Source organism: Pleurodeles waltl, chromosome 6, assembly GCF_031143425.1.
Source record: "Pleurodeles waltl isolate 20211129_DDA chromosome 6, aPleWal1.hap1.20221129, whole genome shotgun sequence".
Taxonomy (NCBI): Eukaryota; Metazoa; Chordata; class Amphibia; order Caudata; family Salamandridae; genus Pleurodeles; species Pleurodeles waltl.
The window spans coordinates 998,890,614-998,901,291 of NC_090445.1; positions in this window are offsets into that span (position 1 = coordinate 998,890,614).

Sequence of the window (10,678 nt, forward strand, 5' to 3'; positions counted from 1 at the left end):
ATTTATGTTCTTCTTTTTCCTCCCATATCGAAAAAGGAAAGAAACCTTTCTTTTCCCCCATTCCACCGTTTTGAGTTTCAGTGCACACTCATGGTGTTTTCGGTGATGGTATCAAACTAAGAAGGAGAATCAAATACTTATTGTTACTTACTGTGCTTCTCTAAGGGGAACGGCGGACAGACCTCCTCCTTGGAACATAAAAGAGAGACGGAAAAGAACAAGCCTTAATCTTCATCTGATGTTTATGTTTAAATATTTTGAGACAAATAAATATGACAAGTGCAATCCTTAATTAGAGTGTGACTAATTCTTAAGGGCTGCACAAGCATCACACTCAAACAGGTGCAAAATAAACAATTGGAGACACCTGTCATGCTCGAAGAAATAAAAGAAGCCAATAAAGGGCTAAACACTAACAAAACACTCAGGCCCTCATTCCGATCCCGGCGGGCGGGAACCGCCACTTGGCTGCTCCGCGGTCAAAAGACCGCGGAGGCCATTCTGGCTTTCCCGCTGGGCCAAAGGAGCGCCCGCCGGCCAAGCGGGAAAGGCCCTGAAACGAGGAAGCCGGCTCCGAATCGGAGTTGCAGGGGTGCGACGGGTGCAGTTGCACCCGTCGCGATTTTCACTGTCTGCAAAGCAGACAGTGAAAATCCTGTTGGGGCCCTGTTAGGGGGCCCCACGACACCCGTTCCCGCCATCCTGTTCCTGGCGGGTTTTACCGCCAGGAACAGGATGGCGGGAAGGGGGTCAGAATCTCCATGGCGGCGCTGCAAGCAGCGCCGCCATGGAGATTCAGCCCAGCCGGGGGAAATCCGTGGGGAAACCGCCGGACCCGGCTGGGCGGCCAGCCTGTTGGCGGTGCTTCCGTGGTCGTTGACCCTGGCGGTCATAGAATGACCCCCTCAGTCTGGATGGTCTCCTGGCTGAATGGTACCCAAAGCTATAAGAGTCAACTTGCTGATAAACAACTGCAGGTCTATCAAGAAAGACTAGAAACACCTCTTAGAGAAGCATTACCGTTATCCATACCAAAGCCAGGAAAAAAAAAGTTTATCCTAAGGTTTAGCACTGATAAGAAGGTATTTGGCGCGTTACTTGATAGGACATTGAAGAATGTTGTGGGTAATCTTTCGAGACCAATGCAGATTCATACCATGTAGATGAACGATTCTTAATATTAGATGCCTGAGACACAGAGACACATTTTAAGGGAAACAAAAAATAGAACAGAAAAGCTGGCTTTAGTGTCTCTGGATACAGAAAGAGCCTTTGACACTATTTCATGGCTTTACATGTTTGCAACACTGCAGGCTATGAACTTAGGGCCCGCCTTCCTTACTGTGGCCAAATTGTTTTACACAAGCCTACTGGCGTGGAAAAAAACAAATGTGGCCATCTCAGAGGAATGGGATTTAGAGTGAGACACACCTCAAGAATGTCCTTTATCCTCGTTGCTGTTTGCATTGACAACTAAACCACTGGCATGCCAGTTGGACGGGTAGTCACAAACACTTGGGGGGTGATTCTGACCCCGGCGGTCTTCGACCGCCGGGGCCAGGGTCGGCGGGAGCACCGCCGACAGGCCGGCGGTGCCCCGCAGGGCATTCTGACCGCGGCGCTTTGGCCGCGGTCAGTGCAGGAAAACCGGCGGTCTCCCGCCGGTTTTCCGCTGCCCCTAAGAATCCTCCAAGGCGGCGCAGCTCGCTGCGCCGCCTTGGGGATTCTGACACCCCCTACCGCCATCCTGTTCCTGGCGGTTCGCCCGCCAGGAACAGGATGGCGGTAGGGGGTGTCGCGGGGCCCCTGGGGGCCCCTGCAGTGCCCATGCCAATGGCATGGGCACTGCAGGGGCCCCCGTAAGAGGGCCCCGCTTGTATTTCACTGTCTGCATTGCAGACAGTGAAATACGCGACGGGTGCAGTAGAACCCGTCGCACCTTCCCACTCCGCCGGCTCGATTACGAGCCGGCTTCATGGTGGGAAGGTCGTTTTCCCCTGGGCTGGCGGGCGGCCTTTTGGCGGCCGCCCGCCAGCCCAGGGGAAAACTTGAAATACCCGCCGCGGTCTTTTGACCGCGCCGCGGTATTTTGGGGGCGGAATTCTGGCGGGCGGCCTCCGCCGCCCGCCAGAATCAGAATCACCCCCTTGGTCTCCTTACATGTGAATGGCCTATTATTATGTCTAAACCACTGAGGGCAAGACAGTGCTACTGGGTATCCTCAACCGCTTTGGGAGACAGTTGGGCTCCGTATTCATAAGTGAAAATCTATCATGTATCAATTGGCCTGACTATCTGGCATATCGTTGCAGAATTTATTGCAGTTCGGGTTGCCCTGGTTTTTTGAGGCATTTAGATATTTAGGAGTAATGATGACAGACTCCAAAATCTAATGACATGCATTGAATACCATACACGTGCTCCAGAACTTACAGGGTTGATTGTACTTCTGGGGGTCACCCCCACTCTCAGTATCTGGAAAATAGCTAAAATGTCTGTACTGCCTAGGTGTTTGTTTTTATTTCAATGCAGTCTATTCACAGTCACACAAAAGTATATTAAACAGTTGCGATTGCCATTAAATGCTTCTATATTAGGCAAAAAACAGTGTAGTCAGCATGAACAACCTAACATGCACTTATGAAGAGGGCGAGACTGCAGGATCAAGATATGGAGGCCTATTATCTGGTAGCCTAGTTCAGTTTATAGTGGGATGGTTGGATTCAGTATCCAGCACTGACAAAAACCTGTAACCCTGTTGGTGGAGAGAGAAGTACCCAGTTATCCCTGGACACAGAACGCTGAGTGTTTCTCGCTTGTTCAGGGCTATGTCCTTAATTTGGAAGGGATATAGGCTAAAATAGAGTAAACAGATGCCATACACACATGATCTACCATTGTAGCACCTTCCAGAGTTTGTACACCTAGAATGCAGTATGGCTAGGTGATTTATGGGAAATGGATGCCCTGACTTAATTTGATATAGTAAAGGGAACCTTTGTGGGTAAACATATGATAATTTTAACATTACAGGACCACTCAAGGTACTACTCACTGAATATGGGGCACCATATAGGATGCTCCGAAGGTGTCTAGCACCTTGTGTTGGTGAACCATGGATGAGGGGTTAGTACTGGATTTTATAGTGCTGTAGCTGAAGACACTCACAGAACCCCCTTAAAATCCTGTATAAAATGGGAAACAGTTTGCACCACAGAATTTACTGATAATCAATAGAAGAATGCACTCATGTTAATAAAAAACATATCAATACCCCTCTTTGCAATAGGTATGGTGCATTAGAGGTCACATACTTTCATCTGTTGTGTAACTGCCCAAAGGTAGCAGGCTACTGGAAAGCAATAATGGAAATATATAGTCAGCTAATGTCAAAATCAATACCATTTCTCCCACAGACTCGCTTGTTGGGGATAGATGCATTAAGTTAAAAAAAACAGTTTACAATACTTCTAGCTAAAAGATGTTGCAGTCACCTGGCTCGGGTCTGGGGAGCCTGAGACGGAAAGATGAACCTGGGATGTGTCCGGTTGGTTGCTAGCAGAAGGGAAAACACAAGCATTGGCAAAACCAATAGGTTTAGCCTAAACAAGATCTACTGGCTTGGTCAATGTTTTTAGACATGCTGTATAGCATCTCGGACTGCTGTCCAACATGGCTTCAAGTGAAACGGTGTGAGGAAGTGGAACTACAGTCAGAGCTGCTAACCTTGCTACTGGGGAACACATTCGAGCATCGACATCTACTCAGCATCTTGCGATTCCAGACAAATCACTTAATCTCCTCTCCTCAATAAAAACAAAAAAACACCAACATTAAAGTGTCCATTTGCAATGTAAGTGGTTCTCATGTAAAGCACTCCAATACTTTCAGGCCAAGTTTGCGCTGCATTACAACGCCAAAAAAAATAATTAAATGAAAATAAAGGCCCTGAATTGAGGTAAAAAATACACGAGGAAAGAGGGCGGGGGACACAATGTTATTGTGTATGTGTATTTTACTTATTTTTCTATAAAGTTTTTTTTGTTTTGTTGCAATGTCCTTTAAAACATTGAAAATGCGTTAAACCAAAATGTTGACCACTGATGGAAGCCCAACATAGGTCGGGGAGGGCGAAATGCATGCAGGATAACCACTTCTTGGGCAAATTAGTTTCATTAGGAACCATTAAAGTTAAATATATCCTTTGTGGTTAGCCTGAAAATCTGGCATAGATTCAGCTCTCCTTCCGGGCCTAAGCTGGACACCCTTCTGTAATGAGGTAGGGCTTAGTCCAGTGAATACCATCAAAGGATGTAGTAGTCACACCATGAGCCGAGCACTGAAGCCTGGGTGATGACAAACGTATGAACAAGGCAAAGATGCCAATGTGGTATTATTTTTTAAAAAAAGCTATTTTAGAACATATTGATAATATTTTGGGCTGTGATCTATTTAGATAACTAGATGTAGGGCACCAGCCAAACAATCCCAACACTCCTCAGGATGCTGATATCGATGAAAGTAAACAGGCATTTTTAAGGTAAATCAGCTTTATTAAAATCAATATATATATGGGTCTCATAATAACAATACAAGATATCTGTCATAATAATAATGATATAATTTTGAAAGGAATTGTAAAAGCTGTTTAACATTTTAAACTATAAAATGGGGGAAAACAATAAAAAAATAAAAAAATAAACGGAACAAGACCAATTAAAATAGGAAAGATACAGTGGGTATTAAAAAGCTAAAAACATTGATATTCAATAAAGCATAAAGTTGAACTAAGCTTAAATTCAAACAAGAACAGAGAAAATAAACAATTCACAGTGGCTTAAAATTCTCAGATAATGTACAATTTGTAGAATTGCCAGCAACAGTATTAAGATAATCAGTCAAAGGTAACCAATACAGATCTCTATTTATGGAGGGGCAGCATAAAGAGGTAAAGACAATATCTAGTCTATGGTAATGGCAAACATTATACCACCAAGCCTTATGGGAAATGTTGGATGAATTTTTCCAATTAAGAGTAATTTGCTGAAAGGTTAAAGCTAACATGAGATCCATCAGTTTTAAATTATCAGCATCTGCAACTATGTCAGCAGAGAGTCTACCTAGAAAAAGCACTGAGGGAGATCATTGAGAACTAAAATAAAAAATGGAAGTAAGCTGACGCCAAACTTTTCTCCAAAAGAGACAGTGGGAGGACATTCAAAAAGGATATGCATAAGGTCTCCCTTTGGGCTATCACAGGACCAACAGTTTGAAATTGAGGATACAGAAAATTTACTATAGTAGAGGGGGTAAAATAAAGTCTGTGGTAAAGAAAGAAAAGTGATTGTGTGGTAGAATCTGATCTAGATATTTTATAAGATTGATGCCATATCTTATTCCAGAAGAAAATAGTCCAGGTACATCTCAAATCCAATTCCCATTGAGATTCAATTTTAGATTTAGGTCATGTCAAAACAGGAGAATGAAAAAGTTTATAAATATTTGATGCCTTAGGAGATATGAGTTAAGAAAGGAGGACAGAGAAAAGGGTAATTCCGAAGAAGAGAGAGGGGAAAGCAAGGAAAAAAGTACATCAAGAATAATATTAATAAGAAGAAGATATTTAGGCATAAATTAATTGGGACAGTGATCTAGAAGTTAGAATTGTGAAAAAGAAAGTGGAGTATCATTGAAAAATAAATCTTTGACCCATACTATATTTCTTTGCCTCCAGGATTTCCAAAATAAAGGTTTTTTATTGATAGTGATGAGACGATTATGCCAAATAGGGGAATTCAGAAAAGAGGAATAAGTGACGGTTGGAGGTAAATAATGAGAACGCAGAAGAACACAAGTATGTTTAAGAAGCGGGGAGGAGATAAGCGGAATATTATTAGAAAAGGATACCACCTCACGAGGAGAAAAAGGTAGAAGAAAAGAACATTTAATATCCAACCATAAGGGAGTAAACACAGAGCTTGACAAGGAGATCCATCTAGAAGCTTGACGCAAACAAAAGGATTTGTGATATAGTCTGAAATCAGAAAAATTGGCTTCCCCCTCCTGTTCAGAATGACAAATGTGACTAAGGGAGATTCTAGATTTCTTATTGTTCCAGAGGAATTTAGACATTCGGGAGTCCAGTTGTTTAAAAAAGTACAGGTAGAGGAATCGGAATCATGGATAGGATAAAATGTTAGGAGAAATCATCATTTTGATAGAGTCAAGGCGACCCCACCAAGATAAAAATAAGGGATTCCATAACAAAAGGGATCAAACAACCTTCTCTAAAGCATCTGAGATATTTACTTCAATGGACTTTTTAATGGATGAGGTGAACCAAATACCTAAATATTTAATCTTGGAAGAATTCCAGTGAAAGCCAGTAATATCGAACAATGATCTAAAACAAAATTTTGTTAGAGGAAGGATTTCAGTTTTATCCGAATTTATTTTATAACCTGAAATCAAAGAAAAATCTTCAATCTCTCGGAGTAGAGACGAATCGAGAGTTCAGGTTTTGAGATGTATAAAAGCATATAATCTGCATATGCCGTTAATTTTAAGTGTTTCTGACCATATTGGAAACCCTATAATTTTAATGTTATTTCTAATACAGGATAGAAAGGGCTCTAAAGCTAGAATAAATAGGAGTGGAGAGAGCGGACACCCTTGACGAACACCACAACGTAATACAAAGTATCTGGACAATTTCCCATTCACCAATATCGATGCCATTGGGGATTGATAAAGCAAAGACATAAATGAAATGAAATGAGGCCCAAACCATGCCAGGCTAAAGCTTTTAATAGAAAAGACCAGTCTAACCGATCAAACGCTTTCTCAGCATCTATGGAAATTGCTGCTAAGGAGTATGAATGAGCGGAAGCTTTGCTGAGTACATTGAAGAATGTTCTAGAGTTGTCAGAAGCAAGTCTACCTTTGACAAAACCTGTTTGTTCCTTACTTATCAGCGCAGGTAAAAGGGTAGCAAGACGTAAGGCTAATAATTTAGCAAAGATTTTATAATCCTTATTGAGGAGAGAAATTGGTCTATAATTTTTACTGAAGGTATGATCCTTACCTTCCTTTGGAATTGAACAAATCAAAGCTTCTTGAAATGTTCCCCTGTACAACCAGAACCCGTGAAGAATCGAAAAAGCTGTAAAAGTTTGGGAAGTAAAATGTCAGAAAACTGTAGAAAAAATTCCACTGTACATCCATCCGGACCAGGGGTTTTACCTTTTTTTAGAGATTGAAGGGCTTTAAAAATTTCTGACGAAGAAATATCTACCTCAAGTGAAGAGACATCAACAAGCGTTTTATTGGAGTTTGGAATGTTCTTTAAATAATCATCAATCTGCAAGGAGGTCAGGACTGATTCAGGAGTATAAAGTTTCTGGTAATAATTAACAAATTCAGTTAAGATATCATCATCTTTAAAAAGGGACTCACCAGTATTTGTAACTATAGACTTCACTGTGTGGCGTTGCTTTCGTACTTTTAAATAATTAGCCAGAAGTTTCCCCAATCTATTTCGATCTCCAAAATAGCAGGTGCTAAAACGTAGAAGAAAAGAGGAGGCATTATCCATCGGGATTTTGTTAAATTGCAATTTTGGTTGAGTAAGTTCATGTAAATTAAAATTAGAAGGGGAAGAATAATATTGATGTTCTAACCGTTTAATTTTGAGAAGCAGAGATTGGTGGTGTGTATTAAACATTTTCTTTTTATTAGAGACAAAGGGCCATATTTATACTTTTTGACGCACAACTGCGCCAACGCAGTTGTGCGTCAAAAATGTTAACGCCGGCTAATGCCATTCCAAAGCGCCATGCGGGCGCCTTATTTATTGAATGACGTTAGCCGGCGCAGCTGACTGGTGTGCGTAAAAAAAAATGACTCACACCAGGCAGCGCCGGCGTAGGGGAAAATGGAGCTTGGGCGTCAAAAAATGGGGCAAGTCAGGTCTGAGGCAAAATTTTGGCCTCAACCCGATTTGCGCCATTTTTTTTGACTCCCAACCCCCATTGAAATTACTCCTGTCTTAGCACAGACAGGAGTCATGCCCCCTTGCCCAATGGCCATGCCCAGGGGACCTATGTCCCCTGGGCATGGTCATTGGGCATAGTGGCATGTAGGGGGGCACAAATCAGGCCCCCCTATGCCACAAAAAAATTACAAAAAAAATACTTACCTGAACTTACCTTAAGTTCCCTGGGATGGGTCCCTCCATCCTTGGGCATCTTCCTGGGGTGGGCAAGGGTGGCAGGGGGTGTCCCTGGGGGCATGGGAGGGCACCTCTGGGCTCCTTCCGAGCCCACAGGTCCCTTAACGCCTGCCCTGACCAGGCGTTAAAAAATTACACAAAAGCGGCTGGACGTCATTTTTTAAGGCCCGCCCACTCCCGTGCGTCATTTTTGCACGGGAGTTTAAATAAGGCGCACATGCCTTGGAGTAATTTTTTAGAAGGGAACGCCTACCTTGCAGATCATTAACGCAAGGTAGGTGTCCACGCTAAAAAATGACGCAAACTCCAAGATCTTTGGTGCTAGACGGGTCTAACGCCAAAGTATAAATATGGAGTTAGCTTTGCGTAAAAAAAAACGACGCAAATCCGGCGCAAACAGAGTATAAATATGCCCCAAAATGTATTATTTGACCACGAGCCGCAGCCTTAAACGAATCCCATAACAATTGTGGGGAAACATGACAGTCATCATTAAATTGGAAAAATTCCTCTGCAAAGGCAACAAAAGAAGTGGAAAATTTAGAATCAAGCAACAAAGAATTATTAAATAGCCACCTATTTGATTTGGGATGCACTGGGAGCCAATCAAAATATGTGATGACTGCAGCATGTTCAGAGATTACCATAGGTTCAATGGAGGAGTTAATAAGATTTTGGGATAGTGATTTTGAAACAAGAAATATGGTCAAGTCTAGATAAGGAGCCATGTGGTGGAGAATAAAACAAAAAATTCCTACTGTCTGGGTTACAGGTTCTCCATGAATCAATTAAATTAGATTGTAAGAGAAAAGCCTTAAATTGTTTCTGCATTTTATGAGGAGAAAATGTAATTGCAGATTGTCTGTCTATAAAAGGATCAGTAATTTGATTGCAATCCCCTCCAAGAAGAAAAAAATCATCATTATAATGCAAACATTGTTTAGTACCATTAGGCCAGAAAAAGATCATCTGAGTGATTAGGCCCATAAATATTACCAGTAGTCATTATAATCCCATTAATACTTAGCTTCACAGAGAGCCACATACCATCTGAATCCGAGTCTTGCGAAATAACATTAACTGATAATTTTTTATGGCAGAGCACAATTACACCATTTTTCTTTGTAGATGAAGGAGAAGTAAAAACATTGCCCACCCAACCTGTTTTAACTTTCAGAGCTTCAGAATCTGTCAAATGGGTCTCTTGTAAAAGAACCAAGTCTGGATTATATTTAGCTAAATGGGATAAAATTATCTGCCTTTTTATTGGGTTAATAAATCCTTTGACATTCCAAGAAATAACTCTGAATTTTTACATCACATAACCATATATATACACGAAAGGTCTTGTACCATAAATAACTGAAAATACATATAAGGGAAAGGAAAACAAGAAAAACAAAGAGGGAGAGGAGTAAAGGGGAAACAGCAAGAAAAAAGATGGAAACTATTCAAGAAAACAAGAAGAGACAGTACATGTCAAATAAAGACGACTGCAAAAACATACCTGAGATGAATGAACAATAGGAGAGGGGTAGTGACAGCACAGACTGAAGACGGCACAGCAAGGAAAAGGAACGCATCAACGGACAGATATTATGAGCAAAAATAATTATTATAGAACACCAGGAACCTGTGGAAAGAAAACAATACATTAACAAAGAGGACCCATAGTCACAACAATATAATATAATAATGTATTAGCTGCATATGAAGGACCATCAACTGTATTGTAATAAAAATGAACAAGGGCATAATAAATTAAGAAACGTGTATTTTAAATGTGTAGAAGGACCAGCCGTTTCCATAGGGTTTGTAGAGTGTAGTCTTAGAAAACCGTGAAGAGCTGCAGGGGAGGTATATGAGGTGGTCTTGTTTTGATATTTCACTTTGAACAAACATGGATGGAAAAATCCAAAATGAGCTCCTAAGTCACGAAGCTGTGGACGAAGATCCAAAAATGCTTTCCTCCTTTCTGCTGTGACTTTGGACACATCCTGTGAGATGAAGATTTTACTTCCCTGCCAAGAGATTTGTTTTTTGGCTTTTGCAGCATTAAGCACTTTCAATAGATCAGTAAATTCAAGAAAGAAAATAATCACGCCTCTTGGTTTAGATATGGAGGAATGTGGAGGACGATAGCCAATGCGATGTGCCCTCTGGATGTTCAAAGCTGTAGAAGATGGTAGGTCTACTAATTTTGGAAAGAATGAAGTAAAAAAGGAAATTGGATTACTCCCTTCAAGACCCTCCGGTAATCCATAAAGGCAAAGATTATTGCGCCTGTTTCTGTTTTCCAAATCTTCCGCAAGTGTCTTCAATTTTGCTACTTCCTTCTCCAAGTTAGCAATTTTATTTGTTTCATCTTGCACATCACTGACTCTTTGCTCTAAAACAGAAACTCTAATTTCCATTTGAGACCACTTAGTATCAAGATTTTGCATCCGA